We start from the raw sequence: 19,165 nt of genomic DNA on the forward strand, positions 1-19,165 counted from the left end.
GAAAATCCCAAGCAGCCTCCCTGTCAGTGCAGAGCTAGATGTGAGGCTTGGACTCATGAAACATGAGATCATGACCTAAGCCAAAATCAAGAGTCGAATGCTTAACCAACTGAGCCATGCAGGCACCCCAGTGTCTTTTTGTTTTAAGATAAAATTCACAAATATAAAATTAATCATTTTGAAAAGTACAATTTAGTGGCATTTGGTTTATCTACAATATCATGCAAATAGTACCTCAATTTAGTTCCCTAAATGGGTATTGTTTTAAGGTACTAGGTTTGTGGTAACCTGTTAAACAGCAATAGAAAACACAGATTTTGAGGCCCAATATACGCTGCAGGAGGGATGATGAATTAAGTCAAAGAAATGAAGGGCACTGGAGGTGGCATAAATTAATGTAAATATAAAACTTTTTTTTATGTTTACTTATTTATTTTTGAGAGAAAAAAAGGGCACATGCACAAGTAGGGGAAGGACAAAGAGAGAGTCCCAAACAGGCTCTGTGCCCTCACCATGGAGCCTGATGGGGGCTCAAGCTCACTGTCCATGAGATCATGACCTGAGCTGGACGTTTAAGCAAATGAGCCACCCCGGTGTCCCAAAACTTAAAATAATAATAATAATAATAATAATAATAATAATAATAATTCCTATAGAACTATCTAAAACAAAAGGAATAACAATTTATTGTGAATTGATTTATGAAGGTAAAATATATGGCAACAACATTACAAAAGAAGGAACGAGAAACCAGGAATATACTGTAGAAGGTCCTTACAGTACACATAAAGTGTCAGTTTTCTGGACCTATATAACACATTATCAGCTAACTTATTGCAGTGTGCTTTAATTAAAAAAAAAACAAAACATATATTGTACATTCTAAGGCAAAACTATTTTTCATAAAATGTATGAATAACAAGTAAATAATGAACAACATAAGCTCATAAAAGCACATCAATCCAAAAGAGGGCAGAAAGGGGTAGGGTATAAAAGATAAAACAAAAAGGAAACTAGGAAGATGGACATTATAGTCATATCCGTAACTACATTAAATATAAGTACTCTGAACACCAAATAAAAGATACACCCAGCTAGATACTTACTCCAAGTAACCTACTTTAAATTGAATTGAAAACATTTTTACAAAAATATAATGCAAATATAATCAAAAGAAATTTATATTGACTATATTAATATCAGAAAAAGTAAACTTCACCACAAGGAATATTACCAGAATGAAGAGAAGCATTACATAATGATAAAGGGGTCAATTAATCAAGAAGACATCATAGTCCTCAAATTTTACACACTAAAGAGAGCTTCAAAATATATAAAGAAAAGCTGAGAAGAGAAATAGATCCATAATTATATTTGTTTTCAACTACTTTTTTTTTTAAGTAATCAACTGAACAAATATGTGAAATATTATCATGTTTATTAGCAGAGTTAATTGATATGTATGGAACACTCTACCCCAAATAATAGAATAGTCTTTTTAACTGCACATAAAATGCAAGTTAAGTAGACCAGAAAACAAACCTTAACATATTTAAAGAAAATTAAAATGCAAAGGATGTCTTCCGATCATAGTAGAAATAATCTAAAAATTAATTGCAGAAAGATACCTTGAAAATCCCCATATATGTGGAAATTAAACAACATACTTTAAAAGATCCTATGGGTCAAATCATAGGTCACAAATTAAAAACTATTTTTATTGAATGAAAATGAAATATATAAAAATTTATGATATATTGCTAAAATAGGGCTTAGAGGACAATTTACAAATTAAAGTATTACACTGTAAATGAAGAAAAGTATTAAATTAATGATCTAAGCTTCAACTTTAAGAGAGTAGAAAAAAGTAATGCAAATTAGATCCAAGGCATGTAGAAAGAAATAATGAAAATAAGGGCAGAAATCAATAGAATTGAGAACAGAAAACTAATAGAAAAAATTACTTACACCATGGGTTGTTCTCTGAAAAAAAAATAAATTATTGATAAACCCCTATCCAGGAAGATCAAAAAGATTTTATTCTAGTGCATTTCAATGGGGATCTACTGAAAAATTGCAAGCAGGAGAATGAATAGGTTAGATTTGCATTTTAAAAAAGATTTTTCTGACTTCTCTGAGCAAAATAAATTGAATATCGGCAAGAGTTGAAACTTGGAGATTAGTAAAGGGAGCATTACCACTGTCCAGAAATATAGTGATGCATCATACTAGTGTAGTGGCAGCAGAACTCTGGAGATGTGAACACATTTGAAACAAAGTTTGCAGTCAAAATTAAACGACTTGCTCAGATATTAGAGGTGGAGAGAGAGAGAGCTTGAGCAACTGAATTGCTGAGTCGGAGAAGACTGAGAAATGAAAGGTATTTAATTTATTTAATTTAATTAATCTTGCCTGATATATAGCTAAAAGGAGACTTAGAGAAATAGCCAACCACATTGGAAAAGTCCCAGGACAACCCTACAGAAGCCAGACAAGAAATGTGTTTCAAGAATCGTGAAGTAGTCAACTGTGTCACACAGCAGTAGGAGATAGATTTAGAAGAGGATACATCACAAGTAGATCATGAATAAACTTGGCCATTATATTTTCATCGAAGCGCTATGGGTAGAAGCCAGATTGAAAAATGTTAAATAATAAACATATAGTAAAAATTGGATGTAATATGAGTATACAACTCTTTCAAGTGTCTAGGAATAAATAGGGCAGTAGTATGGTGGCACAAGTAAAGGGTAAAAGGATAGCATTTTAATATTCGACATATTGAGAGGCGTGTTTGTAAGAATGGAATGGATACTGAAGGAGAAGAAATACAAAAAGAAATTGTGGAAAGAAGCAGTAAGAGTTAAATATCTTTCATAGACCTAAAGAGCATACAAACAAACCCTGTCTAAGACTTTCTTAGACCAATAGCTTCTTAGTCATGAGTGTACATCTTTTTAGGTCAGAGGGGAAAAGCCATCTTCTGAGGACCCTGTCTCTGAATCATTTACTTCAGGTTTTCCCAGCCAGTAGACCTGTGCTATGCTCTACTCACAGGAATTAGTGGGAGGGGTCTATGGTTGAAAGGAACTCTAACCCTCTAAATTTCTTGCTGTTTGACTCATATCTCAGGAAATATTGTTTTAGATAGTATGTTCTTATGAAGGTCACCAATGGTTAGGAGGATTCAAAATGCAAATAGGTCCAGAGGCTTCCTATGGCACATATTTGTCAGCCTCTCTCTACCCATAGTTATAACATTGTACCCAAGACAAATACAATCTTTTTTTTTTCTTTTTAAAAAAAAAAATTATTTAAATTGTAGTTAATGTACAGTGCAATATTGTTTCAGGAGTAGAATAGCGATTCATCACTTACATACAACATCCAGTGCTCATCACAAGTGCCCTCCTTAGTATCCATCACCCATCTAGCCCATCCCCTACCCACCTCCATCTGTCAATCAGTAGTTTGTCCTCTATCATTAAAAGTCTCCTGTGGTTTGTTTCCCTCTCTCCTCTTCCCACCCCTCCCCCTCACCCCTTCCGTATGTTCATCTGTTTTTTTCTTAAATTCCACACGGGAGTGAAATCATATGGTATTTGTCTCTCTTTGATTGACTTACTTCACTTAGCATAATACATTCTTGCTCCATCATGTCATTGCAAATGTCAAGATTTCATTCTTTTGATGGCTGAGTAATATTCCATTGTATATCTATACCACATCTTCTTTATCTATTCATCAGACAAATATAGTCTCTTTTAGTCCTAACCAAGAGATGAGGACTCTCAAAGGGAGGAATGAATTAGAAATCTTTAGGAAATCCATGTCAGATACTCTAGGACAGTCTTTGGATTAATAAATCTGAGTTTCTCAATGAGCACCAATATTCTTATAGCCAGAAAGAGTTCAACCAAAAGTTATTTATTATGTTTGAGGTAAACTCTACTGTGATGCTGGATAGTCCTTTTATTTTTCCTATACCAGTGATTCTCAATTTTTTTAGGCTGAAAACAATTTACACTCTTAAAAACTATTAAGGGGGGCGCCTGGGTGGCGCAGTTGGTTAAGTGTCCGACTTCAGCCAGGTCACGATCTCGCGCTCCGTGAGTTCGAGCCCTGCGTCAGGCTCTGGGCTGATGGCTCGGAGCCTGGAGCCTGTTTCCGATTCTGTGTCTCCCTCTCTCTCTGCCCCTCCCCCGTTCATGCTCTGTCTCTCTCTGTCCCAAAAATAAATAAACGTTGAAAAAAAAAAAAACTATTAAGGACTCTTAAAAACTATTAAGGACTCCAAACCCCACAGAACTCGCATTTATGTGGGTTGTAGCTATCAATACCTACAATAATATACAGTGAGAAAAACTTTAAAATATTTATTTACTAACTTTAAAATAATAAACCCATGATAACTTAATGTGAATAATGTTATAAAAATAACAGTATTTTCCCTAATGAAAATATTAGTGAGAAGAGTTGTATTATTTTGTTTTTGTCAAATCTGTGTAATGGCTGGCTTAAAGAAGGAAATCTGGATTCCCAAAACTGCTTCTGCATTCAGACTATTGCATATACTGTTTTGGGTGAAGTAAATGAAGTAAATTCAGCCTTACACAGACATGTAGTTGCAAAAGGGAAGAGTATTTTAATAGACTTTACAGATAATTGTGAATATTCTTTGTTGACAAGTGATAGTTTCTTAAAGATTAGCTGCAATATGAAATCTGAAACTGTCAGTGAATATTTGTACTCTGTTACATTAAAATCCATTCATTAGTTATGCATTTTTAATGTATCACTTACCTATATAGGGCTTTGTAATATTATGAATTGGTCATTTGGAAAACTGATTCCTTAGGCAATGAAGATATTCCTATTGTTGATACATTATATGCAATAATAAAAAACACATTTGTTGTCATCAATCCCATCAGAAAATCTTTAAATATTAGGAAATTATCAAGCACATGGTGGCAGATATAAGATTTTCAAAATTCTAATTATCTTTTTTCTTTTTAATTTTTAAATGTTTATTTACTTTTGACAGAAAGAGAGAGAGAGAGAGAGACAGAGACAAAGGCATGAGCAGGGGAGGGGCAGAGAGAGGGAGACATAGAATCTGAAGCAGGCTCCAGGCTCTGAGCTGTCAGTACAGAGCCTGACTCCAGGCTTGAACTCACAAACTGTGAGATCATGACCTGAGCTGCTGTCAGATGCTTAACCAACTGAGTCACCCAGGCACCCCAAGATAGAATTTTAAAAGTGGCACAAGAGAAGCAAACAATTACGTACAAGGATGATCAGCTGACTTTTCAATAGATACTTTGCAGGCCAGAAAGGAATGGCATAATATATTCAATGTGATGATAGAAAAAAAACCACAACCAAGAATATTCTACCTAGCAATGCTATCATTAACTATGAAAGAGAGATAAAGAGTTTCCCAGACAAATAAAGTTAAGGGAGTTCATCACCACTAAATTGCCTTATAAGAAATACTAAAGGGACTTCTTTAAATGGATAAAAAGGCCAAAATAAGACATAATCAAATTATGAATAAGAAAACTAAAATATGAGAACATATATTTAACATTTGGAAGGGAAGTATAAAAAAGATTGTCTTGGATGTGTTTGAACTTAAATTGCCATTAACTTAATATAACTGGTATATACTTGGGATGTTATATATGAACCTCATGGTAATCTTAAACCCAAAACTTATAATAGATACACAAAAAATGAAGAGAAAGTGAAATGTAACACTTCAGGAAGCCAACCACAAAGACAGAGCACAAGAGAAGAAGAAATAGAACTACAAATGACCAGAACACAATTACCAAAATGACTAAGTCCATACCTATCAATAAGTACTTTATATGCAAATGGTCTAAATGCTCAAATCAAAAGAAAAGACATAGGGTGGCACAATAGATAAAAACATAAGACCTATCTATATGCTGGCTAAAAGAGACTCAACTGAAACCTAAAGACACATCCATCCTGGAAGTAAGGGCATGGAAATAGATATTTTATGTAAATGGAGATGAAAAAAACAAAAACAAAAACAGGGTAGGGGCACCGGGTGGCTTAGTTGGTTGAGTATCTGACTCTTGGTTTCAGCTCAGGTCATGATCTCACAGTTCGTGGGATCAAGCCCCACCTCAGGCTCTATGCTGACATTGTGGAGCCTATTTGAGATTCTCTTCTCCTTCTGACTCTGCCCTTCTCCCACTCATGCATACTCTCCCCCTCCCTCTCTCTCTCTCTCTCTCTCTCTCTCTCAAAATAAACAAACATTAAAAGGAAATGCCAGGTAGTTATATGTATATCAATAAAATAGACTTTAAAACAAAGATTCTACCAAGAAGCAAAGAAAGGCATCACAAAATGATAAAGAGTTGAATCCAACAAGAGGGTCTAATAATTATAAATATTTATATACCCAACAACAGAGCACCTAAATGCATAAAGTATTAACAGACATAAAGGAAGAAATTGACAGTAATACAAAAATAGTAGGGGACTTTAACATCTAACTTACATCAATGGATAGATCATCCCAGCAGAAGATCAGTAAGGAAACAGTGTTTTTGAACGACACAATAGACCAGATCAACTTAACATGTGTAGAGAACATTCCATCCCCAAACGAAAGAATACACGTTCTCTTTTCAAGTGTACATGGAATGTTCTTCAGGATAGATGATATGTTAAGTCACAAAACCTGTCTCCAAAATTTTAGGAAGATTGAAATCATATCATATATCTTTTCTGACCACTACACTATGAAACTAGAAATCAATCACAAGAAACAAACAAGAAAACAAACACAACCAAGTGGAGGCTAAATAGCATGCTACTAAACAATGAATGGGTTAACAAAGAAATTGAAGAAATTTAAAAATTCAAAGAAACAAATTAATGAAAACACAACAATCCAAAGTCTTTAGAATGCAGTGAAAATAGTTCTAAGAGGTAAATTTATAGTGATACAGGCCTATATCAAGAAACCAGAAAAACTTCAAATAATCTACCCTTATACCTAAACAATAAACAATAAATAAACAATAAAGATCAGAGCACAAATTAATGAAATAGAGGAAGAAAGAAAGAAAGAAAGAAAGAAAGGGAAAGGAAGAAAGAAAGGGAAAGAAAGGGAAAGAAAAGAAAAGAAAAGAAAAGAAAAGAAAAGAAAAGAAAAGAAAAGAAATGAAATATCAGTGAAACCAAGAGCTGGTTCTTTGAAAAGATAAACAAAATTGATAAACTTTTAGCTGGACCCATCAAGAAAAAAAGAAGATACAAATAAATCAGAAATGAAAGAGAAGTAAAAACTGACACCACAGAAGTACAAAGGATTACTAAAGACTACTATGAAAAATTATATGCCAATAAATTAGACAACCTAGAAGAAATGGATAAATTCCTAGAAACATACAAACTTCCAAAACTTAATCAAGCAGAAATAGAAAATCTGAACAGACCAATTACTAGAAATGAAGTTAAACCAGTAACCAAAAAACTACCAACACACAAAAGTCCAGGCCCACATGGATTCATAGATGAATTCTACCAAACAGTTAAAGAAGAGTTAATGCCTATTCTTGTCAAACTATTTTGAGAAATAGAAGAGGAAAGAAAGCTTCTGAATGGCTTCTAAGAGGCCAGCATTACCCTGATATTAAAACCAGATACACTAAAAAATATATCCCTGATGAACATAGATGTAAAAATCCTCAACAAAATATTAGCAACTTCCATTCAACAATACATTAGACAGATCATCCACCATGATCAAGTGGGATTTATCTGGGGATATGAGGATGGTTCAGCATTTACAAATGAATCTATGTGATATATACCACATTAGAAAGATAAAAAAAATATATGATAATTTTAATAAACACAGAAAAGCATTTGACAAAACTCAACATCCATTCATGATAAAAACACTCCACAAACTGGATTTAAAGGGGATACACTTCAAAATAAGGGCCATATATGAGAAGTCCACAGCTAACATACTTCATGGTGAAGAAATGAGAACTTTTTCTCTAAAGTTAGGAACAAGACAAGGATGTCCTTTCTCACCACTTTTACTCAACATAGTACTGGAAGTCCTAGCCACAGCAATGAGACAACATAAAGAAATATAAGGCATCAAAATTGGTGAGGAAGAAGTAAAATTTTCACTATTTGTAGATGATATGATACTAATATATGGAAAACTCTAAAAACCCCACCCCACAAAAAACTATTAGAAATAATAAATGAATTTAGTAAGGCTGCAGGATATAAAATTAATGCATAGATAGTAGTTGTATTTTTTATACACTAATAATGAAGTAGCAGAAAGATAAATTAAGAAAACAACATTAACAATTGTACCAGATACTGATGAAAGAAATTGAAGATAACACAAACGGAAACACATGGCATGGATTGGGAGAATGAATACTGTTAAAATGTCCATATTACCCAAAGCAATATACAGATTCAATGCAACCCCTGTCAAAACACCAATAACATTTCTCACAGAAATAGAATACAAAAATTTGTATGGGACCACAAAACACCCCACGTAGCTAAAGCAGTCTTGAGAAAGAAAAAGCTAGAGGTATCACAGTTCCAGATTTCAATATACTACAAAGTCATAGTAATCAAAACAGTATGGTACTGGCACAGAAACAGACACATGTATCAATCGAACAGAATAGAGAGCCCAGAAAGAAATTCATACTTAAATGGTTAGTTAATCTGCAACAAATGAGGCAAGAATATACGATGGGGAAGAGATGGTTTCTTCACTGAATGTGCTGGGAAAACTGGACAGCTGCATGCAAAAGAATGAAGCTGGACCACTTTTTCACACCATTCACAAGAAATAAACTCAAAGTGGATTAAAGACCTACATGTGGCACTTGACACTATAAAACTCCTTGCAAAAAACATAGGCAGTAATCTCTTGGACATCAGCTAGAGAAACATTTTTCTAGATGTGTCTCTTTAGGCAAGGGAAACAAAAGCAAAATGAATCTATTGGGACTACACTAAAATAGAAAGCTTTTGCACAGCAAGGAAAATCTTCATCCAAACAAAAAAGCAACCTACTGAATGGCAGAAGATTTTTACAATGTTATATCTGGTAAGAGGCTAATACCCAAAATATATAAACAATTTACACAACTCTACACCAAAAAAAAAAAATACCAAAAAATAATTTGATTAAAACATGGACAGAGGACCGGAATAGACACTTGTCCGAAGAAGTAATACAAATGGCAAACAGACACACAAAGACATGCTTCACATTATTAATCATTAGGGAAATGAAGATTCAAACCACAAATGAGATATCATCTTAAACCTGTTAAAGTAGCTAGAATAAAAAATACAAGAAATAATATATTGGTGAGGATGTAGAGAGAAAGGAACCTTCATGCACTGTTGGCGGGAATGTAAATTGGTGCAACCACTGTGGAAAACAGTAGGGACATTCCTGAAAAAATTAAAAGTAGAGATTCCATTTGATCCAGTTTCTCCACTGCTGTGTATTTACCCAAGGAAAATACTTATTTGAAAAGATATATGCATCCCTATATTTAGTGAAGCATTATTTATAATAGCCAAATATGGAAACAACCCAAGTGTCCGTCAATAAATGAATGGATAAAGCAGAGGTTATATTTACACACAGGCACACACACACACACACACACACACACACACACACACTATATGGAATATTACTCAGGTATTAAAAATAATGAGACTTGTAATTTGCAAGAACATAGATGGACCTAAAGGGTATTATGCTAAGTGAAATAAATCAGACAAAGACCAATAGTGTAAGATTTAGAAAGATACAGTAATTACTACTTAACAGATATATTAATAAGAGAATTGATGGTGCCAGAAGGGAGGATGGTGGGAAAATAGGTAAAATGGGTGGAGGAGAGTGGGGGCTACAGGTTTCTAGCTATGGAATGAATAAATCATAGGGATGAAAGGTACAGCATTAGGAATATAGTCAATGGTACTGTAATAGTGTTGTATGGTGACAGATGGTAGTTACTGTTGTGACTAGCATAGCAAAATGTGTAGAGTTATTGAAATATTGTGTTCTACACCTAAAACTAATGTGATGTTATGTGGCAACTATACTTCAATAATATGTGTGTGTGCACGAACGCACACACACACACACATATATATGGTAGAGATTTAATAACATTAGTAATACGTTAATAACGTTAGTAATTTTTATTGCTTAGTGAGGGTATACTTAATTGAAACCATTTTATCTGTAAGTCCATGATGATAATTAAAGAATGCAATGACTACTAGTAGCTTGATACACTGCCTTGATTCATGCTAAGGTAGTAGCAGTTTTAGTATGGAGTTTTGACTATTGTTGAAAATGACAACACAGTGAAAAAGCAAATAGCAGTACCATTATAAAAGATAATTTTGATATGACAGATCTTCTAAGAAATAACTTGGACACCCCTAGCTGTCCATTGGACCACACTTTCAGGTAGCTACTTTACTAAAAAAAATATGCTAGAAAGGGGCACCGAGGGGCTTAGTCACGGTTAAGTGTACAACTCTTGGTTTCAGCTCAGGTCATGATTTGACAGTTTGTGGGATTGATCGTCCGGGTTTGGGAGTCTCTCTCTCTCTCTCTCCCTCTTGCTCTCTGTCCCTCTGCCACTTGCTCTGTCTCTCTCTCAAAATAAATAAATACATTTTAAAAACATATATAATAGAATGAAGTTTAGGGATACACTTATTATTACTGCTAGGGTAAAAGCATGTTAGGAGTTAATTTTGCAACTTAAGGCTGTATTTAATATTTTTTAGTTGCTCTTACCGAAAATCTTTTATAATTAGTCACTGTTAATATGTGGCTCTGTAAAAAGAAGGAGTACACACTCCACAAATTAAAGGGATAGTAAACTTTTCAATCCTAAAGTTGCAACTGAGGAGATATGTTTATCTTCTGACCCAGGCTTCCCTCTCAATCCCAACCTAATTTGGAATAAAGATTTAGCTGCTACAGAAGGCATTCTTCATACAAAGAGAAGTCTTGAATTATAATGTCCTTGAATTATAACTACTCTGAGAGTTCAGTGAAGAAGTCACTTATAAATAAATATAGAAAAGCGGCCATCTATATTTACTAAGTATAACCAGTTAGAAAATATAACAGAAAAAATAACCCTTTGACAATCCAATAAAAATGTAAAATTCCTAGCAATAAAATTAATAAGAATATGCAAAACCTCTCTGAAGAACACTCCATGAATTTACAGAAAGACATAAAAGGATACTTGACAATAGTTAGAGGCATTCCATCCTACTAGGTAGAAGGAAGAAACAATTGTAAGCAATGTAAATTTTGCTCTGATTGACTCATATGTTTAACTCAATCATATTTTTCCTTTGTACTCAATAAAAATTTTTCCTTTGAATTTGACAATAAGATTTTTTAAAAGTTTTTCCAATAGGATAGATATGTGAGAATCACCAAAATTCTGTGTATTTCCTTCTGTCTCTGCTCCTCCCACTCTCTCTCTCAAAATAAATAAACTTTAAAAAAAGTACAGGGGCACCTGGGTGGCTCAGTCGGTTGAGCGACCAACTTCGGCTCAGGTCATGATCTCATGGTTTTTGAGTTTGAACCCTGCATCAGGCTCTGGGCGGACAGCTCAGAGCCTGGAGCCTGCTTCTGATTCTGTGTCTCCCTCTCTCTCTCTCTACCCTTCCCCACTCATGCTCTGTCTCTGTCTCAGAAATAAATAAACATTAAAAAAAATTAAAAAAATACATACACATGCGTGTCAAAGCTATATCCATGGAAACAATGGGGTTTTGGGGCAAGGTAAACATGTCATCCAATGATGTAGAACTCAGAACTAAGACTTAGGCCCAAGTTATATGATAAATGTGGTCATGATGATGATCATGAAGATTACAGTGATCACATGCCAAGTACTTATCATAGGTCATATTCTGTGTGCTCAATATATAATAACTCATTTAGTCTATTCTGAAACTATGTAAGGTAGGTATTACTACCTCACTTTAGAAATGAGATTTTGGGAATGCAAGCTGGTGCAGCTACTCTGGAAAACAGTATGGAAGTTCCTCAAAAAATTAAAAATAGAACTACCCTATGACCCACCAATGGCACTACTAGGCATTTATCCATGGGATGCAGGTATGTTGTTTCGAAGGGACACATGCACCCCCATGTTTATAGCAGCACTATCGACAATACCCAAAGTATGGAAAGAGCCCAAATGCCCATCGATGGATGAATGGATTAAGAAGATGTGGTATGTATGCATATGTGTGTGTGTGTGTGTGTATATATATATATATATATGTGCATATATATATATATGCACATACACAATAGAGTGTTACTCGACAAGCAAAAAGAATGAAATCTTGCCATTTGCAACTATGTGAATGGAACTGGAGGGTATTATGCTAAGTGAAATTAGAGAAAGACAAAAATCATGTGACTTCACTCATATGAGGACTTTAAGACAGAGAACAGATGAACACAAGGGAAGGGAAGCAAAAATCATATAAAAACAGGAAGGGGGACAAAACAGAAGAGACTCTTATATATGGAGAACAAACAGAAGGTTGCTGGAGGGGTTGTGGGAGGGGGGATGGGCTAAATGGGTAAGGGGCATTAAGGAATCTACTCCTGAATCAACATCCTGACTAACTTGGATGAAAAGAGAAGAGAAGAGAAGAGAAGAGAAGAGAAGAGAAGAGAAGAGAAGAGAAGAGAAGAGAAGAGAAAAAAGAAGAAAAAAGAAATGAGTTTTCTGAGGTTAGCAAATAGAGGATGATTGAATAACTGATTCAGGAAAATGAAGTTTTCATAAAATGAAGTTATATATTTTATATATATCTGCTCCAAAATACATTTCAAATAGGTTACATTAAATATAAAAAACAATTTGAAACCTGAAAAACGTGGCCAATTATTTACATAAACCAGTGGCAAAAAAAAAAAATACTTTGTAAAGCAGGACACTAAAGACATAAAGCAAAAGATTGATAAGTTTAGATACATATATTTTTATTTCTACCTTCAGGCAAAGATTTAAGAAAGATAATACCCAAGAATGATGGAGTAAAAGGGCAATATACAACTTCACTTCCTGCTGGAGGGATGACGACTCAATAGCCTTAAACATATGCATACTCTTGAAGCCAAAAATTATATTTCAAGAAAATTTTCATCAGGAATCATAAAAAGGAGCAAGGAGGCATATATAAAAGATGTTCTTAAGTATTTTTATAAACACAATCAATTAGATATAATGTAAGTATCATACAATAGTATCTTGTTAGGATAGAATATATTGCAATATCCACAGTAAAGTAATAGGTAGACTTTATAATGATGCTGTAGATCTGTAGTTATGCGCATGGGAATATGTCTGGTTGTATATTAAGTGAAAAACTGCTCATAAACCATATGAGTAGTTTGATCCCATGTTTATTACACACACACACACCTTCTAACACAGTGATTCTTACCCTTGGCTGCATGTTAGAATCACCTGGAGAGATTATAAAAATCCTATTACCGAGATGATAATCCAGACCAATTCAATTAGACTTTCTGGAGGGAAGATAAAAGTATCAATATTTTAATGATCCTAAGCTGAATCCAGGATGCAGCTAAGTTTGAGAACTGCAGATACAGAATCATATACTAAATTATTAGCTATGAAGGTCTTTGTGGAATAGAATTAGTATATATATATACACTCTACCTTATATGTGTTTTTAATTGACATATGGATCATTTAAATGACAACCACGGTTTTGGGGTATATTCACATGTGCAATAAGAAGTCTGACTCCATTTTTTTGAGGTCTTCCGACAGCTTGATTCCTCATCCTCCCCTTTCCCAGATAAAGTTGGTAAAGAGGCCTGGGTTTGCCTTTCTTTGGCACAGGTGGCATGTTCAAAAAATGTAAATCTCTTCTTGCATGTGAACCTCCCTTCCAGCCTGATCCCATAACAATAAAAACTGAGGCTAGTGGTTTCTTTTTTCTTCTTAAATTCTCAAGCCATCTTAGACCTGTTTAAAAGGCTGCCCTCTACTCCCCAGATGCTTCAGTTATGTAAGGAAATATTTTATACCGTGTGTGTGTGTGTGGCATCATCAGTTTTAACATAAACTAAGTTTTGGAATTCCTTTTGACTTTTCAGGCGGCTATAATCACATGAAAAACAGAATTTTTCTGTTTTGTTGTTGTTGACTTGTAAATTCTCTTTGCAATTCCTCATAAGACCACATGCTTTCATGGACTACTAAATGCTCTCCTTATTGCATGGTACCAGGGCTTTTATCGTCCCCAGCTGTTAAAGACTCCTGGTTTGTCTTTTTGCAGGTAGACTAAGGATTTGTACATCTATTTTCCTACCAGACACAATTCCCAGGGGATTTTGCTATCCATTCCTTATCTTCAAACTGAATTTCTGAGGCTTGGGGGTCAGGAACATAGAGTCTAGCCATTTTGGCATTTCTACGGTCTTTGCTCTGTTCTACTGATGCAGCACAACAGCACCATCCCTTGATTCAAATTCTTGAGTTTTGATGCCATGACAAGAAGTGGATTGAAATTTCAACACCTCAATTTTAGAGTCTCAGAGTTGATAATTACTTTTTTCCTATACCCTTGTCTAGAATAGTTACATCTATAGTTGTAACCACATTCCTTATTGTTTTAAGCAAATTTTAGCGATCTTTCATTTATACTTGCCCTGCCATGCTTGTGGAAATGTTATTAGAGATTTTTTTTAGTATTCATTAGCCATTAGTAGGATATCTTTATAATCGTTTGTACCTCTGTATATTTTTCCAGTTAGAATGATAAAAAAAGTGAAACCATATATTCTCTATTAGATAACTTATAATTTTAAAAGTTCTAAATAATCATTATTTTAATAGTTTTGTAATAAGCTCTCGAGTTAAAAAATCATAATCTCAGTGGTTGGCAAACTATGGTCCCCAGCCCAATCCTGCTTTTGTGCATACAATTTTGGAACCCACTGGAATTTTACTGGAACTCATCTATGTAGTGTTTGTGACTCTTTCACATACAATAGCAGAGTTGAATAGTTGTGACAGAGACCATATGGCTTGCAAAGCATAAAATATTTACTATCTGTCCCTTTATGGAAAAAGTTTGCCAACCTCGATCAAGGTTATCAGAACAGCTAATGTTTTAAGACTTTGTACAGTAAAAACCACTGAAACAGAAAGAGCATTTAAAAATATTTGATAAGTGAAAACAGTGATAGGAGAACTTCAGTGGGAAGAAGGGAGATCAACTCGTTCAGATATCTATCATGTAGAATGGATTGCTGTGTGTATTAGAGATCTTCACTCATTCAACCCTAACAACCCTCTGTCTTCCTTTTATCTTTTCACAGGCAAACTTCCTCTGATAAATTTTGGAGGGGACAGGAATTATTTTATGCATATTTTCTTCTTCATCCAGATGAACTCCAATGTTTCCCAAAGTAGCCTGGTTTCTCATAGTCTGGGCTCCAATAAAACTCTTTTAGGTTAAAATTGTGGCTCTCAGGGGCGCCTGGGTGGCGCAGTCGGTTAAGCGTCCGACTTCAGCCAGGTCACGATCTCGCGGTCCGTGAGTTCGAGCCCCGCGTCAGGCTCTGGGCTGATGGCTCAGAGCCTGGAGCCTGTTTCCCATTCTGTGTCTCCCTCTCTCTCTGCCCTCCCCCGTTCATGCTCTGTCTCTCTCTGTCCCAAAAATAAATAAATGTTGAAAAAAAATTTAAAAAAAAAAAATTGTGGCTCTCTTAGAAATATAAAACGAAATGTCAGGAACTAGTGAGATGTTATTGATTCAAAGAAGAATTTAAATAATTTGCATGCAATAAAGATGGGCTAAAATGAGATAACAGATTCAAAAAGTGCTCTAGCAACTGTCAGTAATCAGTTGGTTTATAATGGATGCAATGAATTTCTTCTATAGACAGGAATTATTTGCATCATTTTCAAAGGTTTTTTTTAATAGTTATAAAATGGCTCAAATAGAATCAAACCCAGATGGAGTAAATGAGGTTGGACCCCACTAGTCTTTCTTTTGACCCATCTCAAACTCACAATTTTTCCTGACCATTCAAATGATCCACTTCTTGCCTTGCCTGCTTTATTTCCAATATGGATCTTTGCTTTCCTTCGCTTGTTCTTGCAACATTGTTCTTTACAGAAGGGATGTACTGCCCTTTGGAGGCTAATGCTAAGGTAGTTATATAATTAAAGCACAAAAAGGGGAAAACTTAACATGTAACATTAGACATTACTGCCCAAAGACCTAATCACTCTTCTTTCTACAGAGTAGAAGTTTCTGAAAGTTCTATTGTATATTCTTATTCAGCTCTCTCCTTCGATGGCCTTTAGAAAGTCACTATTCTCTACTGTATTATGCGAAGAAATTCAACATCCTCTTTATCTCATCCTTGGACCTGACTATGCCCAAGAAGATACAAATGGTCCATTGAAAATCTCCACTGAGATTGGGGGATTTCCCTAAATTAAAGAACCAAAGAATCAGCCTCTCTTTAGGTAAAATTATATCAGTTCTCTAGAGGACAATGGTGCCTTTAATCAGTTTTTGCTTTTAATTCAATAGGAATTTATTTTTCCCAGATGAGAGGTGTTACAGGGAAAAACAGTGGGGTGAGGAGTATGGGCAGTTCTAAGTTCAGAGGCAACATGTTATTTTTATTGAGTTGCTAGGGAAGGTCTTCCTGGTAAGAGATTCAGATGACATGAAGGAAGATCTGGAGAAAGAGCATTCCAGATAGAGGACAAGCCGGTGTATAGTCCTTAACTGTTAGTGTATTTGAGGAAGAACAAAGCAGCCGATGTGGCTGAGCAGACTGTGTGAAGGGCGTGTTAGAAGATATAAGAGGATGTGGTAGAAGCCAGATCATGGAGGGCCTTATTGGCAAAGTCCTTATTTATCTAGAAGTTATTATTTTTCCCCAGAAGAGACAGGTTTGCCTATTTTCTCAGCATGATTGTCCATTCTCTTCTTTTCCTCTCAAAGTGTTTCAGCTTAGATAATAAGTTATATGGTCACCCTACTTATACAGCATTGTAAGGACTTTAGCTATTACTTTTTAGTGAAATCAAGACCAGTGTAAAATTTTGAGAAGAATAACATGAAAACATATACATTTTAAAAGAATACAATTAACTCAAAGAACATCAAGATTATCCTCATGGATACTGAAATCACCAACAATTTTACCAGGAGTGAATTATATTGAGCTGAAGAAGAGTACCTAGGTTCTTACCTAGGTCTCTGAAGTAAAAGATAGGTTAGCAAGAGAAAAACACACATATTTAAGTTCGACGTGACATAGGAGGCTTTGTAAGGAAAGGAAGACCCAAAGTAGTATTTAAACCAGAAGACTTTTTGCTAACTTTGATGAAGAGTGGAAAAATGTGATAGGACAGAGGGTATGAGCTATATGTGGTAAACTTGGGGGAACTTAACCCTACTGTTTCAGATTTCTCTCTGCATTCCTACTTCTTTGGAGATAAGGGTGCTCCTTCCCTCTTGGTATAGGCAGGGCACCTCTCATGTGAGTGTCTTATGACTTGCTTCCAAAAAAAAAAAAAAAATGTCAGGGGGCTCCTGGCTCCTGGGTGGCCCAGTCTGCTAAGCATCTGACTTTTGATTTCTGTTCAGGTTATGATCTTGCAGTTCATGAGTTCGAGCCCTGCATCGGGCTCTGTGCTGACAGTGCAGAGCCTGCTTGGGATTCTCTCTCCTTCTCTGTCTTCCCCTCCCCTGCTCATGCTCTCTCAAAATAAATACACATGACAAAAAATTAGAAACAAAAAGGAACATCAGAGAGCACTTCCTGTATCTACCATTTCTCAAATTTCTTTTGCTTAAAATAGTAAGTATGCTAAGGTATCCTATTTGGGGATAATATGTCCTGAATCTTGTAAAAGCCAATTGTTAAAATCTTTCAGGAGTAAGCAGAAGCAATTAAGACTTATAGAGATAGCAAAAAGAGAGGTGGCAGGTGATATGGGTGGTAAGAGCAAGGTGAACTTCAAACCTGAGGGTATCATGAAGAAGGAAGCACAATATTCTGGAAGTGGCAATGAGGAACAAGGAGAAAATCTGTCTCACCTCCCGGTCTCCTAATAGCTTTTGGGAAGACACTGATTTTAGGGGAGAGCCAGATTTCAGTTCGAACAAGAGAAGGTTGCCATTTTTCAAAGGTTCTTGTTATACCGTACCTTGAATGTAGACAGTACGCATAATGTCTCAAAGACCATATACGGGGGCCAGACAGACTTGACTTTGAATTTTATTACCAAGTGTGTGAAGTAGGGAAGATGCTTATTTCTAAGTCTCATTTTCTCCTTTGAAAAATGAGGGTAATATGCTTAATTTTTGTAAGAATTAGTTGAAACAGCAAGAATCAAGTATCTAGCAGAGTGGCATATTAAAATGGTCAAAGAAGTAGTAAGTCAAATAGATGCTTAACAGGTTTATATTAATAGATAGGAGTCTGGAGCCAGGTGCTGAGGCAAGTAATTAACTGGATTACATTACATTGTCATGAAAAAACATGTACTGAGCACATTCTATGCATGGGTGACAGAGAGAAATGGACCAATTCCTTTTAAAATATGACTTTGACTCAGGTCACTATCTCACGGTTTGTGAGTTCAAGCCCCACATTAGGATATATGCTGACCACGCAGAGCCTGCTTCAGATCCTTTGTCTCCCTCTCTTTCTGCCCCTTTCCTACCAAAAAAAAAAAAAAAAGAAATAAAACATTGAAAATATATATGTTTTCATGTCATTCTTATGCTCAGAATTCTACAATTGCTTTTGATTCTACTTAAAACAAAAGCTAACGTTTTACAGAACTGGTATAAATAATTTATCTATGCAAATGTAATTTTAATATTACTTGCTACCTTCAAATCAAGACAAAATTGGGAGTGCTATTTTAGGCTAAGATGAAATAACATGAGCTGGGTTTACTCCTGCTTTAAACAGAAAAACCAAACCAATTACCAGTTATTTTCAAGAAACTGGATATCAAGCAGAAAAAAA

Source organism: Prionailurus viverrinus, chromosome B1, assembly GCF_022837055.1.
Source record: "Prionailurus viverrinus isolate Anna chromosome B1, UM_Priviv_1.0, whole genome shotgun sequence".
In the NCBI taxonomy this organism is placed as follows: Eukaryota; Metazoa; Chordata; class Mammalia; order Carnivora; family Felidae; genus Prionailurus; species Prionailurus viverrinus.